The following is a 20895-nucleotide window of genomic DNA, read 5'->3' as shown; positions in this document are numbered from 1 at the left end:
AGGCCGCCATAGTCCGCCATATTGCACTTTGCAGTTTCTTCCATTTATAACTAATAGGAGTGAACCATCTTTCTATATCTATAGCCTTTAGCAAGTCCTCATTCATTGCGCTGAACAGACTGATCTAAACATTGAAACATCCCACCGCTGAATGACCAAATGATATGTTTACTCGTAAAAAATTCTAGGGGTGCCAATAATTGTGGCCAACGTGTTTTGAAGAAAAACATTTAGGCCTATTTCATAATGTGATTTCCCCCCCACTTTCAATTCTTTCACACCAATGAAAGGTTAGATTTTTGCATGAAAGATCAAAAAGGATAAACAATGCAGATTAATTTTTTACAGCCATTTCTGACCATATTTACCAGGGGTGCCATTAATTCTGACCACAACTGTAACTTACATAACTATTTAGAAAAAAAGCAAAGAAAGTAGAAACATAGAATGTTCGTTTATGGTTTTTCACAGTAAATTATACAGACTTGTTCTTTTTCACTTCCAAAACTGTAAATGTAATGGTATACTGCAAAATAACATTTATTTACGGTTAGCTCTATTACAGTTATTCGTCATTGTATATAGTACGGAAACCTTCTGTTAACCAAGTAACAGTTTTTCACTGAAGCATTTTTACAGTTAACATTAAAATCATGATTATTATTATTTACTCTCTTTTAAAGTGAAGATTTTCAAGCTGTGCAATTGAATGGGAATAAAATAATAGGTTAAATGGTGAGAAATCACAGCTATTCTCTGTAAAGGGGGTTTGCATGAACGGTAATTACACCAGCCAGCGGGGGAATATTTCAACAAGCACTGCCATCTCTCTTACACACACACAGTCCCCAAGCTTATGTGCTTTGATTCATAGCATTGTCAATGTACCTGCAAACCAAGCATTGTTTAATGGAGTCTGACCAAACACTCCAGATGTACACACATATACACGTATAAGTCATTTTTCACGTTTAGCATGAACACAAAAGCACCTTGAGTTAGACATTCATCATCATTTTCATCTCAAATTTAAGACTTTTAGCACACACAAAAAAGCTCAGGGATGAACAGTGAACAATAGATGCTTAGTACCAGAACATCCTAGATCTAAAAGCTTTAAATGTGAGCTATTAATTATGCAAGAGGCACATCAAACTCATTCCTTTCCTCTTGCAGAGCTATTAGTAATCTCTGTAAGAACTGTGAGCCGATCACTGCTAGACAGAGTTGGCATCAGTGAGGATGATGGTAATGTCATGTGGTGAGGCTTGGGCAACAGCCTGATGGAGTTGGTCGAAGAAGGCATCCTTTATCATCGGTAGGGGCATAAGCAACGATTACTGTCATCTTGCCGTGTTGATGAAGAAAGCGGGCAGACAGTAGTCTGTCGCTCAGAGGTGTCCAGTTGATAAGGGACTTGCGAAGGGCCTTTGGGGTGGCAAGTGCCACGCCATAGAGGCCTGTCCGTCTATCGGGGCCACTCCAGATATAGCAATGGTCGCCTGCTGTTGTTTCGCCATTGCTGTGCCATCGAACTTCGCAGAGCCCTGCCAAGGAGATGTTATAGCGGCAGAGCTCACGGGACAGCAGGGTAGCAGCTCCAGGGCGGAGGAGTGTCTGGACATTCCAAGTGGCAACTCGGGTCCTGCGACGAAGGTTGATCCGTACTTGTTGGTCTGGGGCAGGCTGGGGTCCGTTATCGTGTTGGGCGGTCCGGCTACTATCTCTGATCGGTTTCGTAACAAAAGAATTTCTCCTGGGTGGGTTGTTAGCCCTCCGCAGGATAGTCTGTTGGTGGGGCTGCCACCTCACAGCGTACCGACATGTTGGGGTCCTTGTTTGTCTGGAACCTACCCTGGAGGTCGTCCCGCCTAGGGTGACTCTACCAGGAGCAAGCTCCCGACGGTATCGCTCTTCAGGGTCACTGGAACACACAAGCCCCCTCGCCACGCCAAGGCCAGACCACAGAGGGGGTTGTAAGAACTATAAATCTGAAATAAATGTTAAAATGTTTGGAACCCAATACTGTTGGGGAAAAAGAGTCAAGATTCTGCTGGTTAGGCTGGGGTGCGTTTCCCGAAAGAATCGTTAGCCAACTATGGTCGTAAGTTCCGTCGTTACCAATAGAGTTCAATGGAAATTGCGACCAACTTGCGATTATAGTTGGCCAACGATGTTTTCGGGAAACGCACCCCTGGTTAGCCCTGTTTGCCCCTGCTGGTAAATGCTGTAAGTACACCATCTGGCTGCAAACAACATAGTTTGACCCATAGACTGTAAAAAAAAAAAAAAAAAAAGATGAACGACGTACCTTCCATTGTAGAAAAGTGACGCCGCCAATGGCCAAATATGGCCTACACTCTAATGCCCACACTCCCGCAAAATCAGTTAGAACAGTGTACTGCAGTGTACTGAACTCATTTTGTCGGTGGGAAAAAAAACTGTTATAGAAATTAAGCTGAAGCTCCAATTTTCTCCCAAAGATCCTGAAAAAAAGTCAGTTGGTGCCTCAGTGACTACTTCGCTCAGAGAAGCTGTCAGGACCTCCTACTCCTGTTTTTCTAGCATCAAATAACTGACTAAAGCCAAACTTATTTAAAAAACGAACACTCGAACCTGGTTTAGAATTTATTTGAAATGTAATTCAATTGTTTAGTTTGTCTCACGTCCCATTAGATTACATTAGATCAAATTAGCACAGAATCAGCTGTGCGTTGCCAAATTTCCATATACAGTCAAACACTGATCTAGCTGTTAAGAGCAGAATAAAATTAAACATGCCTGTGTTTCACCAGCAAGTATAGCTAAAACACGATAGAAAGTCTTTATTTCACAGCTTTCACTATCATCACATCTGCAATTTCACAGTTGAGCGAAACATCCTTTCTTTAACGTATAGTGCTACTGTTTGATTAGCGATAAAATGAACACTGTCTGAGCAGTTTAGTTCTGCATTGGCAAATGCAGACATTCTAGAACTATTAATAAAACCCAATGCCTTCAACCTGTATTTAAACAAAAAAGGTTTCTTGATCTTAGCACAGGTAGATACACGCTATGGGTAATCCCACATTCCTCTGAGATAAATGCAGTCACACTCTGTGATTCGGGAGTTTATCCAGGGAGTGTTTGGACATGCAATTTCACTGATATGACCTCTGACTGAAACGTCAACCAATCAATGTCCTGTTTAACACAGTCAGCCAAATGCAAGCCTGAGGGTGTTTAAATGGGCCTAATTCGAGACATCTGATGTGAGACAGACATCAGATGGCTGTTTGTGAGGCAATGCTGCCCTGTCTTTATTAGCACAAGTGGCTCTTCATTTGCTTTTAGCAAGCATGAGAAGAATCACACCCTTTTAAAAAAAAACCTCTCTCCCTCTCTCACACACACAGATACTGTGGTCACTACATTTCCTCACACAGAGCTGTGGCAAATTCCCAGAGAGGCCCAGCTCTAGAAAGCCACATTTATATGCAGCCTTCATCCACACTCGCTCTTTCGCTGTTAGTCTCTCTCTCTTTGGAGCGAGGTGTTCCACATCCTTTGAATTCACACATTCCTGAGTGTTTGTTGCCCTCAGATGCTTCTGTATGATTGAACATCCACAATGTTATACAGGGCAGCTGGGAACCCTTGGATATGAGATTCCAAAAAGCACAAGAGACAGGATTTGCACAAATACAAGCTCCTCAAGAGGAACCCAAAGCCACCATATTATTGTAAAAAATAATCGAATTACTATTACTGAGCTTTATGGCGAATGGGTCTAGGGGACATTTCTCATGTTTTCAAATATATATATATATATATATATATATATATATATATATATATATATATTTCAAAACAGTGCAATTTAAGAACAACAAAAAAACTGGAACCAACGTCATTCGGTTACAGTTCTTAATGAAATTGCCAAAGTATGTTTTACACCAAAATGAAGAATTATTTTCATGATAATTAAGGACATTTTCACTTCAAATTTTCATTATTCAATTCAGAATTACTTGACAATAATCCCCCCATTAAAAATGTTTCATTATATATTTTCTTTTATTTAACCATCTAAATTAAAGGCCACATTTCAGGTTAACCACTACTGTTAAATAATGGGTACATAAATCACTCAAGATATGTATATCATTTTTTAAATGTCTAAAAAATGGGATAGTTTACCCAAAAATGAAAATTCTGTCAGTATTACTCAATCTTATCTTTATCAATCAACGAGAATACTTTTTGTGTGCAAAAACGTACATAAATAACGACTTTATTACATAACCACATACATGTCTATTTGCATCTGAAAGGAAAATATTGTATAAGTATTGCAGATGAGCACATCACAACATGAATAAGACATCTAATGCGATTAATGTGTTCTATGTAGGATAATTCACTGTTAACACTGTTTACATTAGACAAATGTGCTGTAAATAAGGTAAATAAATAAATCTATAAAGTACCTAAACATGTTATATATTTTATTTTGTCCCTTATTACTGTTGATAAATTGAGGAACATTTCCATTGGATAAGAAGTGAGTTAACACATCAGCTACAACCTCAGCATGTAAATGCAGTGTTGAGCTCATAAATCACAGAGGTAACGTATATCTTGTCTGTATGTTAAAGGGTTAGTTCACCCAAAAATGAAAATTCTGTCAGTATTTACTCACCCTCATGTTGTTCCAAACCTCTATGTTTTTATTTGTTCTGCTATAGACAAAGGAAGATATTTGGAAGAATGTTTTAATCAAACAGATCTCATTCCCCATTGACTACCATAGAAAAAAATACATACTATGGTAGTCAATGGGGAATGAGATCTGTTTGATTAAAACATTCTTCCAAATATCTTCATTTGAGTTCAGCAGAACAAATAAACACATAGAGGTTTGGAACAACATGAGGGTGAGTAAATACTGACAGAATTTTCATTTTTGGGTGAACTAACCCTCTAAGGACAGAAGAACACGCCTGTGTTTATCCGATGGGAGAGAGGCTCATGATACTGAATGCTGTCATCAAAGGCTTTGAGTGAATATACTACAGAAATGGATAACAAAATCTATTGTTGTAGTTTATGTGAATTATTGTAATTTCAAACGGAGAAATTACAGCACTTATCCGATTCTTGATTTCTGTGCATTTCCTGCAGAGCTTTTGTGGTGAGCAGGAGGAGCTGCAAGGAATGATGATGGCAGCATTTGTTGGGATAACAAAAGTTTTAGGGATTTTACTCAAATATAAAGGTCATTTTTGTTATTTTTAATACATAAATCAAATGACATTGTGCTGTTAAAATGACTGCTTCTGTATAATGTTTGCGCATTTTTGTAGGGTCTGAAGTCTGCAGAATGGTGTGAGCACTGAGGATGAAGAGCACAGAGCTGAATCCTGGAACTGGTGCCATAGATGAATCCCCCTCCATCACTCCACCTGCTTTATAAGTCCCTCCATCACTCCACTGGCCCTTATGAAACCCTCCATTACTCCATCTGCCCTTACGAGACCCTCTGTTGCTCCAACGGCCCTTATAAGACCCTCCATTACTCCATCTGCCATTATTGCCTCAGATTGTCAAGCGCAGCATGGCACAGCAACAAGCTCTGCATGGTACGAAGGCACGCGGGGGGTGGGGGGTGGGGTTACATGCAAAACAAAGCATTGAGAACTTTGTAAGTGTACAGGCAGTTTAATAAGAAGATACTTTATAAAGACAGTCCACTTGGTGTATACAGGCAGGAGCCATTTGTGGAAAACAGTCTCATAAGGCGAACCACGAACAAATACACTTACAAAGTTCTTAATGCTTTGTTTCGCATGTAGGGACCCTCATTATTTTACTGTGTTAGTGTGGGGCTGTTTTTAGCCTTGTCAGTGGTATTAACTAGCGATTTTCTTTTTACTTATTATATGCCCCCATATACTAGCATTATAATCTAAACACTTTACATTCGATTATCATGAAAACAAATCTCAGAGAACGGTTGACTGGGTACCAATGTTTTATTAGACCAAAGGATCATTTTGCACCGGAGTTCTCCTTTAAGACTTATGAAGCACATATTAATGCCTTATTCTGCATGATCATTTTCTATATCCCTAATCCTACCCAATACCTAAATTTAACAACTACCTTACTAACTATTAAAAAGCCGCACTTAAGAGTTTGAGGCAAAAGTCGTAGTTAATAGTTAGTTAGTAGTGAGAATTGGACCCTAATCTAAAGTGTGACCCTTATCATAATTTATGATGTTGATTGTGTCCAGACAGGATGATTGTTATATTATTGTATTGCAGTAATGACAATAAGTGTTCACACGATGATATTGTGAGAATCTTTTTTTCTCTTCCTTTCTTTCTTTGGGATGAAATTGAATCCCAAGCATTCTTCATTAGATTGTCCCTTTTACTGGAATTAATGTAACATTACATACCCCAACTCTCAAAGTAGCAGTTGTCTTGAAAAATTGAAAAGTCTTGAAAGTCTTTTCTCAGTGATTAGAATGTAGCAATTATACCCTGTGCCGCACAAATTCTTTCCTCCCCGTCTTTCATGTGAAAGGTATCATTATCATCTGGAAAGGTGTCTAAAGCCTTTTTAGTCTTCTTTTCAAATAAGAATTTAAAAATGCACCTAACATACACTAAAAGCACTCAAAGAATAACCAGCACATTTATATTCATCACACGGCCAAGTTCTACAGAGCTTTAAAGTGTTTAACATTTTTAAAGTTTGATGTGATCAGTAAGGCTTTAACTTCAGTCCTGTTTTTTTTTTTTTTTAACACATGTTTGTTACCATTTACAAAAACAAATCAACAATTTTTATTTATCATTCATTAACATTTTTTTTAAATTGTCCTATTTGCAACACCCTTCTTTGAACTAAGTATCTACTTTCTAAATTTCTCTTTTAATTTCAATTCAAATTGGTCTTATAGGCTATTCATTTTTATCGTTTTAAACTTTGTTTAAAGTACATAATGTTGCTGTTTTAGCATAAAAAAGGTCCACTCCGAAGCATTTTTTTTTCTCTATATCAGTAAGTGCTGTTTCTAAACTCCCTGAAAAGCTGTGTAGTCTTGAGTTCCCTTTCAAGGGAACTTCGAGCTGCGTTATCAAACGCGATGGGAACGCTCTGCGTGATTGCGTCGTGAAGCGTCTGTACAATCAGTCCAATGAGAGAGTAGGACGTCAGATGACGTCACTGACCAGGAAACTATAAAGCACCCTTGAGATCAGACCGCGACAGCTTCTGTAGCCTTCAGCAAGCGATATCTGTACTCTGTCCTTGTCTATTTATTGTTGTTTGTCAAAGCCAAGAAAAGAAATATATATCACTATATTTATGGCAAGCAAGATTATAGACGCCCTCGTTACATCACGGGTGGGGACACACATCAGCGATTTGTTTGGGAGTGGAGCATGCCAGCAGTCAGTTCTCGAGGGAGCTGACTGTGGGCATTGCGAGATGCTGTCCGCGAGGACGCTCTGCTCCCGCCGGGCGTTCTCCGAGGAGGACGGTTCGGTTCGCGTTCCCCGCGCGGGTCTCTCTGTTGCCGAGGCACGGAGACGACTCGCATTTCGGGGTTCGCAAATGGATCTGACAGCGGGGGTTGGACGAGCTCACCTCTATCTCAACTTTCACATCTAGTGGACTGCGATTTCCAGTTCCGAGGAATTGGTATCGTTAGTGTTTTGTTTTAAAAAGAAACCGTACAAAACAAATAAAAATGTTAAGAGAAAGGCAGATGTTTGACTTTTAAATGAATGAATAAATAAGTCAACTCATGCTGAATAAAGAGGAGCTTTTAAAAGGAGGTTTTATTTATGCTTTTGCCAGTTAAAATTTTACTGGCTAGCTGAATATTATGAGATTGAAAAATAAATAAGAGTTTTTAGATTAAATTTATCTTAAAAACTAGAAAACTCTGTATCTCAGCCTCCTCCTCTGGGTTTATATTTTATGTGTTTAATCCCCAGATGTCTAATTATAGCAATGTTTGGGTATTTCAGTTTCCCGGGTTAAAGAGACGCTTGCAAGCTTTCTCTCTCCCGAGTCAGTGTCATCTTTTTTAACCCCGACATTACCCACCAGCCATCATAAATAATGAATACATTTTTATTAGGCAGCCCTGGTGGGTATGGAATGAGTGTGAGGAGCGACTCTCTGAGGAGGGTCGCAGCGCTGCCAGTTCGGTTGTTCCCGCTGGTGGCCACAGAATTATATGTACATATATGTTTTTCCGATATAAAGATAATGGGAAAATAAATTTATAAATATGTCTGTTCTTCTGGACGCTCCGCTTTCAAGAAAACTATGAAATAATCCATTCAGCGGTGTTCCAGAGGTTTCTTCCTCACCAATGTTCCTGGGACTGCTGGACGAGAGCAGTCTCGGCCTATTAAGCTCCTCGCGGCACAAGGTGCAAAACAGAACAAAAGTCTAGCCAGTTAGAGATATGCAAGATCGGAGGACTGATCTGAGGTGTCAGTGTCCCCATACGGTCCTACGAGGAGGGCCGTAGAATGGTCAGTTCGGTTGTTCCCGGTCGGTTCACCGTTTCTGGGCACCGAAATGTCCGTTCAACAAAATTATGAGGGTAGGCAAGATCTGAGGACTGCTATCTCTAAGAAAGCCCTCTGGGGGGCGATGCTATGAGGGGCACAATATTTCACCCTCGCCCCAAGTTGTGGAAACTATGGGCTTGGTCTGTGAGGGGGCCCAGTTTATAAATGCTGGTCTCTCGACTGAGGTCGTGGAGACCATTCTTCAATCCAGAGCTCCCTCCACAAAAAAACGTTATTATTTCCAACGGAAATTGTTCTCCACATGGAGCAGAGAACGTGCTTTTAATCCTGTTGACTGCCCGGTTGGTACAGTTCTCTATTTCTTGCAAGACCGTTTCTCTGCTGGACTAACTCCCTCCACCTTGAAGGTGTATGTTGCGGCTATATCTGCCTTTAGATCCCCTGCGGGGGCTTCTTCTCTGGGAAGAGGTCCTCTAATAACTCGTTTTCTCCGTGGAACATTGAGGCTGAGGCCTTCCTTGCACTCCAGAGCACCGGCTTGGGACCTGGCCATTGTACTCGAGGGTCTGGCTTTGGCTCCCTTCGAGCCTATCGAAGAGTTTTCAGAAAAATTCCTCACTTTAAAAGCTTTGTTTCTTCTCGCAATTTCTTCTATTAAGAGAATTGGAGATCTGCAAGCTCTTTCGATTGCTCCTTCATGTTTGGAATTCGCACCGGGTATGGTTAAAGCATTTCTATATCCTAGGCCGGGTTATATTCCAAAGGTCTCTACTAATGTGATGGGTCCTATTGTGCTGCAGGCCTTCTGTCCTCCATCCTTCAATACCCCAGATCAGGAAAGTCTCAATCTGTTATGTCCAATTCGGGCATTGGATGCTTATGTTCACAACCCTGTGGTGTAAGTCAGAGCAATTATTCGTCTGCTTGGGTTCGACTAAGAATGGTTGCCCGGCATCGAGACTAGTATGAGCAAGTGGATAGTTGAGGCTATCTCTATTGCTTATAATGCGGTCGGACGTCCCTCACCTATGGAGGTCCGCACCCATTCTACTAGGAGTATGGCTGCCTCTAAGGCTTTAATTTCGGGTGTTTCCCTTTATGACGTTTGTAATGCGGCAGGGTGGTCCTCACTGCATACATTTGTCAGGTTTTATGACCTAGACCTTTCACCTCCCGGGGCTAGGTTGCTCGCTTCTTAGTGTGCGCATTGGACTTCACACAGAACGGGCATTTCTCAGCATGGCATAGTGGGTATGGGGTTCCCATCGCGTTTGACAACGCAGCTCGAAGTTCCCTTGAAATGGAACGTCTCAGGTTACGTATGTAACCCTGGTTCCCTGAGGGGGAGCGAGAGCTGCGTTCGCCTGCCATACTTCCTGCATGCCCTGATCGACTTGCTTCAGGCCTTTCACAGAAGCTGTCGCGGTCTTATCTCAAGGGTGCTTTATAGTTTCCTGGTCAGTGACTTCACCTGACGTCCTACTCTCTCATTGGACTGATTGTACAGACGCTTCACGACACAATCACGCAGAGCGTTCCCATCGCGTTTGACAACGCAGCTCTCGTTCCCTCTCAGGGAACCAGGGTTACATACGTAACCTGAGACGTTTTCTTTCAGGAACGTAGTAGACATCACAGTATTCCTCATTTAAATTATTCCCACCCAAGGCATACGCAAATAATAGAGCGAGGCCTGGTTGAGTTGTGTTAGTAGTATTTAAACTCGCAGTTATGGTAAGGGTGACATTTCCAAAATAACCTTGAAGCAGTTGACCAATTACAACACAGTGGTCCAGCTGACCACTCAGAGCACATTGTGCTTTTCTGAAAGAGGTGCTTCTAAAGCCCTATTTAGACGGGATTAGTTTTGCAAGGGTAGATGGAATAATTTAATTTTACCACAGGACGTCTGTAATATTAATTGCCAATTCGCACGGGATAATAATTCTCAGTAAAACTAGCAGAAGTGGGAAGGCACCGCCGTCACCTCCCTGTCTTCATGTGCGTATTACTCCAGATATAATGTGCACAAACACATAATCTTTATAACCTATATAAGTTAAGCCCAATTGAACAATTTATTAATTAAATTCTGATTCTGCCTCCAACAAGTGCTTTCGACCTTTTTTTTGAACGAGTTTTGCCACAGACTCAACATCCCACCGCCTAGAACGCAACTGAGTGCTTTTAAAAGCGCCTCCATACTTTAAAAGCACGGGAAAAGTACTTTTAAACATGAAATGATGGAATATTAAAGTACATACACTCACCTAAAGGAATATTAGGAATATCATACTAATACTGTGTTTGACCCACTTTCGCCTTCAGAACTGCCTTAATTCTACGTGGCATTGATTCAAGAAGGTGCTGAAAGCATTCTTTAGAAATATTGGCCCATATTGATAGGATAGCATCTTGCAGTTGATGGTGATTTGTGGGATGCACATCCAGGGCACAAAGCTCCCGTTCCACCACATCCCAAAGATGCTCTATTGGGTTGAGATCTGGTGACTTTGGGGGTCATTTTAGTACAGTGAACTCATTGTCATGTTCAAGAAACCAATTCGAAATAATTTGAGCTTTGTGACATGGTGCATTATCCTGCTGGAAGTAGCCATCATAGGATGGTTACATGGTGGCCATAAAGGGATGGACAAAAACAATGCTCAGGTAGGCCATGGCATTTAAACGATGGCCAATTGGCACTGAGGGAGTCTAAAGTGTGCCAAGAAAACATCCTTCACACCATTACACCACCACCAGCCTGCACAGTGGTTACAAGGCACGATGGATCCATGTTCTCACTCTGTTTACGCCAAATTCTGACTCTACCATCTGAACGTCTCAACAGAAATCGAGACTCATCAGACCAGAAAACATTTTTCCAGTCTTTAACTGCAAACTCTTGCAAACTGTAGCCTCTTTTTCCTATTTGTAGTGGAGATGAGTGGTCCCCGGTGGGGTCTTCTGCTGTTGTAGCCTATCCGCTTCAAGGTTGTGCGTGTTGTGGCTTCACAAATGCTTTGCTGCATACCTCGGTTGTAATGAGTGGTTATTTCCAGTCAAAGTTGCTCTTCTATGAGCTTGAATCAGTCAGCCCATTCTTCTCTGCCCACATCAACAAGGCATTTTCACCCACAGGACTGCTGCATACTGGATGTTTTTCCCTTTTCACACCATTCTTTGTAAACCCTAGAAATGGTTGTGCGTGAAAATCCCAGTAACTGAGCAGATTGTGAAATACTCAAGACTGGCCCGCCTGGCACCAACAACCATGCCACACTCAAATCGTTTAAATCACCTTTCTTTCCCATTCTGACATTTAGTTTATTATATTTGAAAAATAATGTTTGTTTTTTTTACATTCAAGCACGAAAACCAATTATAGAAGACCCCAAAAAGAAAATCAAGACTTTGAAAAAGGTCATAATAGGTCCCCTGTATCTATCATTTATCTATCTACTGTATCTATCATTTCTTAAAGGAATAGCCGCCTGTCATTGTTCCAAACTTGCATGGCTTTCTTGTTTCTGTGGAACACTAAATGAGAAAGGTTAAAGAACTGTACAGGCCATGGGGATCAGGATTGTAAAGCTCTAAGAAAAGCACCATGGAGTAGTTCGTGTCTGACATGAGGGTGAGTAAATGATGACAGAATTCATTTAGCATTTTTGCTGTAACATTTATGGGAATGCGCTGCTGGCACTGAATGATGATAACACAGTGATGCTAAAGAAACACAGTAACTCAGCAGTTCACACTAGTGTCGCAAGGCTACAGACTGGAGGTGACGCTGATGTAGAAGCACAATTTTTAGATATTTTCACATATCAGGTTTTTTTTTTTTTTTTGCATTCACTGTGCAGAAAAAAAAAAACAAGATCAGTGTTGGCATACGTAACATCAATAAGGATTCAAGGTGCGGCCATACATGAGTTTGTGTCTATTCACTTTTTTATGCATATTGGATACAAACACAGGAGAAAACATTATCTATAATCGATTAATTATGAAAACAAAAGACCTTTGTCCAGTCTTCTTCTTCACTTCTTAAGAAGGAGCTCTAAAGATATACGTCATTGTGGCACACTCTCACCTGGGCCTGTCCCTGGGGCAGAGTGTGTGTTAGTTAGTGCATGTGTGTATACTGTCGGGAGGAGGGTCACGGAAAAACCCAACCACAAAAAAGCAGCCAGACAACACAAGAGCACCTGATCACTGTCATAACGTGCTACTCCCATCCCAACACACAAACACAGCAATAAAAACACTGTAGGTAAGCACCAAACCAGAGTGAACAAAGGGTTTGCGTGTATGATCTACAGACCAATAAACTTAATTACAACCTACTATGTTAATATACTTAATGTATAAAATAATAATAATAATATATGGGTTGTTGACCTGACATTGAAGTCACCATGAAATCAAACATTTTTTTAAATGATATATCTGTGCACATCATAATTTTTTATTTGAATGTCCCCTCACGTGAACCCATAATCTTTAATAAAAAAAAAAAATATATATATATATATATATATATATATATATATATATTTGTTTCATTGTTCACTTGGATGTACATCACAATAGGGATTTAAAGGGACACTCCACCCAAAATGAAAATGTATCATGCCATCCCCAATGTATATGACTTTATTTTTTTAATGTGGAACACAAACAGAAATTTTTAGAAAAATAATCCATCTCTGAGACAAAATAATGCAAGTGGATAAAAAAGCTTCAAAAAACACGCACAACAAACATGACTTTAATCCATTCAACAGTTGAGGAAACAATGACTTCTGAAGAGAAACTACAAGTAAGTAAGAAAAATATTTGTATGTTTTTAAATCATAAACCATTGCTTATGTAAGGGCGTTCTTTTGATGAATAAATCAGAACGTTGTAAATCTTTGTGAAAGCGCAAAGTGGTGGTCCCAATGTGCTTACATCATGCTTCACAATGTGCTGCCGTTCAACGGAAAGTTTGCCGGAAGCGATGGTTTATAGGTATATAGTTATATACTCAAACACACCCATTGTTTCGATTCAGAAGATATTGATTCATCAACTAGGGTCGTATGGATTAGGATTACCACTGTGTTAATTTTCTATGGTGAAATATTCTTCTAAATATTAAGCGTAGCTTCAGTTCCAACGCATTCTCACCCCAAGGCGTCACCTTTGACCATGCTTCAATATTTGACGTTTTAGGCGCCCTTTAGCGTCACTTACATGACTCGATCCTACGGCGTCATCTAACTGACGCTAAAGGAAAGCGTCTGTTAGAGGACGCGGTTAGGTTTAGGTGTGGGGTGGGGATAGGGTACACGCGATCCTAGGGCGTCATCTAACTGACGCTAAAGGGCGCCTAAAGCGTCAGATATTGAAGCATGTCCAAATGCATCCCAAGGCGTCAGTTAAGTGACGCCTTGGGGGTGAGAATGGGCTGTCAGTTCATGGCAGGTCACATTAGTCAAGCTCTACCTATGGGAATATGCAACGCATTCTCATCCTAGGCCGTCATATAGTGACACTTATGACGTCATATAGTGACACTTATCAAGTCGGCGGCGGTGTGAACATATAGTAAATTGATTTTCAATTTTTTGAAGACAATTTTTCTACGATCAACTACGATGCCTCTGGGAAACTCAGCACAGCCAAATTTGAACAAATGTTCTGTAATGTTACTGGAAGAAGGTTTGTACATAACTTGCCAAAATGTTCTGAGAACGTTCCCTGTTTGCATTATTAGGACTCAAAGATTTTAATTTTGTGTATCCATTTAAACTGACTTGAAAAAAAATATAATTTTTCTAACTTCTTCATATTCTAATCCTTCATTTATCACAAAATACTTCAAAGGCAATTGGATAATTGGAATATTTGAAGAGTTCAGATGCAAAAGCCTCTAAATGCCATTTGAAATTTTCTTCTAAAATGACCATTTTTATCAAGCTTGTATATTTAAGTTCAGTAATTTCACTTAAATGACAATTAATAGGTAATCTTCATTGCCATTTAAGGGAACTTACTGAACTTAAATATACAAGCTTGATAAAAAATGATCATTTTAGAAGAAAATTTCAAATGGCACTTAGAGGCTTTTGCATCTGAACTCTTCATTTGTACTTTAAAACATTTGTTTGTCACACCGCAAGACAAGAAGTGAACTGCAAAAAGCTAAAAGTTTATTTAAAATGTGACTTCTCTGTTTAAGCTTTTCTTTTCTATCTCCCCTGACTGTGATAAAGGGTTTATTCTCCATTTCTGAGAAGAAGGGGCGCTTCAGACTCTTAGGGCATGGGGTCTTAGTAAGGTTTATTAAAAGCCTGCTTGGGGTCTCTCTTTCTTAGGGTCTCTGCAGGATCTATAGCTGCTTAACAAATCTCTGTACAGCCCATCCAGCGCATGTATATGTTTGTCCAAAGTGGTGAAGAGAAGAGAATAAGAATTTATAGAATTTTACAAAACAAAACACACTGAAATCTACATCTGGAAAACAGTGTTACTCTAATACACTATGACATTTATAAACAGGCAAAAACAATGTTAACAATGGTTCACACTCTGCTTAATTTCTGCATGATTAAAAAACATTTAGCATGCTGTTTGAAGAACAGCAACATCACAACTGCATATACTCTACAAGGCTGAATGTGAGTGAGACAAACATAAAGAATAAATGCAATTTTTGACAATGAGTAGGTTAGTTATTCAGCAGATGCAAAAGCATAAAGATGTCGAGTATAGATAATGATATCAATGTTTGTTTTTCTTCTTAGCTAGAGAGAAAAGTAAATATTTATAAAGAATAATGAATATTCAGTTGCACGAGGATTAGATAAAGTCAGCATGTCTGGGATTACTGATAAACCATTATCGAGTGAATGACCAACTGCAATACATATATGCTAATGCTAAATATTGATTTATGACTGATTGGAGATGTTTTGTTGTTAAAATCAATAAGCAGTCATTTGCTTTCTTTAACACACATTCTGACTCTGTAATGTATAAATATATTGTAATGTAAAATGTAAAAATGTAAAAATATATATTGTTGGTTTAACTTAAAGAAAATTTAACCTGGTTGCCTTAAAATTTTAAGTTGATTGAAATGGAAAAAGTGAGTTAAAACAATGAAGGAGATTGATTTAATCATCAGAAACTCGAAATAATAAGTTATCTGAACTAAATAAATTATTTAAGTTGATTTGACAAAAGAAAAAAAAATGTTGTGATAACAAATCTGGACTTTACACTGTTTACACATTTAATTCCTAAAATAAAAAAATAAAATAAAAATAAATTAAAAAGGGAATTTAATTCCTTAAAAAGTTCAATTTAAATTAAAACAAGCAATGTATGATAGTCCATAATTGCGTTTTAATAATTTACTTTATTATTGTTGTTGTTATTAAGACTTTGAGAGGTAAATTCTACAACACAATTTCACTGTAAAAATATATATATATATATATATGAATGGTTTAACTTAAAAAAGTAAGTAACCTGGTTGCCTTAAAATTTTAAGTTCATTGAACTGGAAAAAGTGAGTTAATACAATGAAGGAGAATGATTTAATAATCAGAAACTCAAAATTATATGTTATCTGAACTAACTAAATGAATTATTTAAGTTGATTTGGCAAAAGAAAAAATGTTGTGATTACTAAACTGTAAAAAAAATATTGTTGGTTTAACTTAAAGTAAGTAACCTGGGTTGCCTTAATTTTAAGTTGATTGAACTGGAAAAAGTGAGTTAATACAATGAAGGAGATTAATTTAATCATCAGAAACTCAAAATAATAAGTTATCTCAACTAAATAAATTATTATAAAGTTGATTTGACAAAAGAAAATATGTTGTGATAACAAATCTTGAAAATATTTTTTATAGTGTAGTATTATATTTCTGTCATAATTTCGAAATCATCTGTAATTTAAATGGCACCCAACAGAGAGTAAATCTATATGGGTTGTGTTTGTCCCAAGTCTGCTGCCATTTACATTCTACTAATACTCGAATGAGAGGTAGTTGACATGTATTTGACAATGTATTCATAGTTAAAATGTCTAAAGTGGACCATGAAAATAAAGTGATTGCAAGTTTAAATATTTATTGTGTCACCATTGATGATGCTAGCAAGTCAAACATCAGCTTTTCTCAATTCATTCAATTCCTAATGGACAAAATTGTAATGTTTTGTTTTGAAATATGTCTTTACAGTGCTAAAATGAGTTGTGAAGGCCGTTTCGTGTTCACTGTCAACATAGGGCACTGAAGATGTTGTATAGTGACAGCAGGGGCACCGCCTCCTTCTCGGTACTCCTTTACACTGCCAGACGTGTGAATATATCACTAGCGAGTATGAAATAGACATGGAAATAGAGGCTGAGAGTGAACAGGAGATGTAAAGGGCCCCTCAGTGCTCGGGTCCTCTGGTTAGCTGTGGGCTAGAGGGTCAGTGGTTTGAATAGTAAACGCTTTGATCACAGAGGAGCTCAATAACCTTCAGCTCAGCAGACTGGAAACACATTGGGGATAGACAGGGAGAGAAAGACAAAGACATAGAGAGAGAAATGTCTATTGCTTTGAGTTTGTGTTGTTTCTTGCTGTCTTAAACTCTACGTTTTTTTTCTGATTGTTGTCGCCATGGTTTCAGGGAGGGAGGGTCCGTCGGTCATCAAGTCATAAGTTAAATCCCTCAAACAGCAGGACGCCAGTCTTTGTGTTGGAGTACATGCCGTTTTGTGTGCGTCTGAAAGGCAAGTCAGGCCGATGTATCCATTTTCTAAGCCACAAAAGATATACACACCCACAAACACAAATACACACATACGTACACACACAATGCACCTTATACGGCAGTACAATGCAAGCCATTCTCTCTCTACACAAAAGCTGCTATTGTCTCAGCATAAAAGACTAATATGAGCTGCCCTGCCTTCTTGTAGAGATTAAATCCTGTTGTCACGAGCATCACACACATACCCAAGTTCACAGAGCCAGAACCATCTAAACCCAAGACTGTTACATAAAAGTAGGAAAAACAGCTAAAATACTGCACACCTGATAAGCTAAAGCAATTGTCTTGGTTCAATACACTTTATCTCTACGGACGTCATCTGTATCATGTTGTTGATTTTTTTTGTTGCTAAATAATCGGAGGTGGGACTATGTTTGTAGTTGATAAATGTCTGTTTTTTGTTTTGTAAGCTATTCTAACCCTCTATGGCATGATTTTTGTTTTTTGGGGAAAAAAATCTTTCACATATTTTTTGGAAGCCCTATTTTTTGGGGGGTCCCTGATAATATATCCATCCCAAAATGCGCCCCTCAATGTTCTTATGTCCATTTCCTGCAAGTATCAGTAGATTGCAAAAAAATTGACTATTGATGCGCTCAATTCATGTCAGAAAGATTGTAATTATGAGTTATCACCACAAAGTCATAAGTAGGAAGCAATGTCGGAAGAAAATAGAAATTTAATTCTGAATTCCGACAGTACAATTTAGTTTCTACATATTATGTGTCCTGTTAATGTAGAAGAGAGATCAGGTTTGCCAGAAAACACTACTCAGTTTTATGAGCTGATATAAGCATGAGTAACCAAACTACATTTCCCATCATTCTCTGTTGCAGTATACAACAACAACACCACCAACAACAACAACAATGAAACACAAATTATGACACATAATTCTTTGAGTTTTCCAAATTTGTAAACAAATTTCCCAGGAGAATTTGAATGCACTACATGGCCCTAACCCTATTATATTGCCTGGACAAAAGTGGTCTAACTCCACAGTGCTGCCCTGAGGAAACGAACAAAAAACACTGTTTTAGTATTTAATTAAAAACAATATAAATCTTTAAACAATCAAACAAACTTCTTTACATACCGATGAACATGCATATTATTTTTAATATGAAGTTATTTTTTACTTATACATGTTAATGTAATTGGTGGCACCATGTACCATGTGGCTTTGCTTCATTAAAGGACTGCTCCACCTCCAAACAAAATGGTCACACACACTTCAGCCCCTCATTTCATTGAACAGACATGTCAGGTGATATTATACATTTAATTATTATTATTTTTTTAAATTAAATGGGCGCTTTGAGGTCCAAAAAGGTAGTTTGTTGCCTGACCACATAATCAGGCCTCAAACCAAACTTTTTCTCCACATTGCTACTTGAGAATATACAGTATACAGGCCATAAATATTTTTTGTTTATGAAACGATATTGGCAGTATTTCATAGAAACACAGGCATGTACTACTGCTACTACTATGACTACAACTACTTTGGGCTGAACTAATTTGGGAAACAAGACCAGTTGCATATATTATATATAAGATAATAAGATTGTGGCCAAAACTGGTACTGCAGTCACTTTCAAATTACTGTAGAGCGGTGTATCGCCCCTTCCCCCTTGACTCGAAGTTGCCAGATATGCTTCAGGATCCAGCAGGAACATATGCTGCTACAAGAAACTTCCAATGGCAAGTGACGAGTCCTACACGGTGAGGTTTTTTTTCTGTTAATTATTTATTTTGGATTCTTAACAGTTTTTTTTTTTTCTTCAGTTTTTTTTTTCTAACAACGTTAGACATTTTTTTTATCCGACACGTTTGTTTCTGCAGCTGTGGTATCAAGAGAAGAGCTGGCAACCGGAATGTCGAAATGCAACACTACTGACTCCGTGATTGGTAGATTGGTAGAGGGTGGCAACATCAACATGACAACATCAACATCAGTTGAGGGCTACAACTTCACTTTTTAGATGACAATATCCTGTCTGGACTACTGTTGTCAGTGATGTAAGTATTTGAAATGAACATGATTTCTTAATGTGACATATCAGGAAAATGTATGATTAATTGAAATAATTGTCTTTCATACAGCTCTTTGAAATAAATAGTGATAGCAATTTATATAAATATTTTTGTTGCAGGAAACATTTCTTTAAAATCTTTCATTTTTAAAATCTCTAATACAAATAATAATGATGATGATATCATTATTATTATTATTATTCAAAATAATTGTCTTTGATAACAGACAGCATGCCACAGATGAAGTTGATAAAAACCTCTGCCATAAAAATGGTTCATTATTGTTAACAAGAGACGAACATGCTGAGAATGTGTTTTATTACGAAGGTAAAATTCTAACTAGCAACAGATGCAGAGGAAATATTTCAGCGCCTCAAGGTGAGAGACAGTTTACAGACAGACTTTACAGGCAGAGAGTGTGAGGGCCTGACGTGTATGCCAAGAGCACTTTTTTAAAAGCACACTTGGAATGGTTTTGCTTCTTGCACTGAAAATTCATGAATGCAAGAAAGAGTTTAATATTCATAACCACAACAGAGTATAGTCAGTCCTTGCATTACAGGACCTGACAGAATACAAGCTATTGATCAATGGATAAGGGGTTACCATGGACAGCAGAAAGGCAACACAAAGGTCACAAACCTTATTGTTATGAGAATCGTAGTACAAACACAACACACAATGGCCATGGCCTTCAAAACCTACTGCCTGACCTGTTCTTCTCTCTACAGAGTCAGCAAAGGAAGGTCAAAGCTCCAGCAGGAGATCTGCTCCCCAGCACAGCACACACACAGAGACAAGCTGGTCAGGCTATTTTCTATTCACAGAGCAAATGGACACACAATGCCATGAGCCATTTGGTAATTAGTGAAATAGTGCGGTGTGTTATGAGTTTTAGTGAGGTTTAAAGCAAACCCTTGACACACCGATGATCAGTTGCTGGCCAAAGTCGGGCGTCCATTGAACGTCCGTCAGCCCAGTTTTTAGCGGTTTGTTGTGAACTGTCTGCTAGTTTTTGAGCAACTGAGCAGAAATCACTCAGATTGGATGTTCAGCTTAGCAAACCAATGCATGAGAAGAAAACCGAAAGAGATGAAAGCAACCAAACAACAAAGTCAAGGGGGCACACACAGATGGCTCACTCATTCAAGTGTGCCATTAGTATACTTCTTTTAAACTAAAAATAGGAAAGTATACTTTCAGTTTATTTTTCCTGTACTTCTCAGAAGTATACTATACTGTATGTACTACTCAGAAATATACTTCAAATTACACTTAAGTGTACTTGACTTATTCTGAGAGAAAAGCAAGTATATTTGTCCTGTTCTTGTACTAAATCTTTTGATCCAGAAATACTTAAAAGTATAATTAAGTATTCAAAGTATACTTGTATAAGTAAAAAGTAAACTACTATACCCATAAATTGACTTGCAGTACACATGAGATACATAATTATGAACTAGTTGTGCACTTACCGTTACACTTATAGTAC

General features: G+C 38.5%; 1 long non-coding RNA gene across 1 annotated transcript in view; it reads right to left on the bottom strand.

Moving 5' to 3' along the window:
- Positions 1-435: 435 nt before the first annotated feature.
- The window catches only part of LOC148977299 (uncharacterized), a 33721-nt gene continuing 13261 nt past the window's right edge, over positions 436-20895 (bottom strand). Inside the window, exon 3 of the long non-coding RNA XR_016169851.1 lies at positions 436-1991. This is a non-coding gene — a long non-coding RNA (uncharacterized LOC148977299). The remainder of the gene's footprint in view (positions 1992-20895) is intronic.

The sequence above is a fragment of the Pimephales promelas genome, chromosome 10 (genome assembly GCF_988280905.1).
Source record: "Pimephales promelas chromosome 10, fPimPro1.hap1.1, whole genome shotgun sequence".
Taxonomy (NCBI): domain Eukaryota; kingdom Metazoa; phylum Chordata; class Actinopteri; order Cypriniformes; family Leuciscidae; genus Pimephales; species Pimephales promelas.
This window is presented reverse-complemented; position numbering and strand designations above follow the sequence as displayed.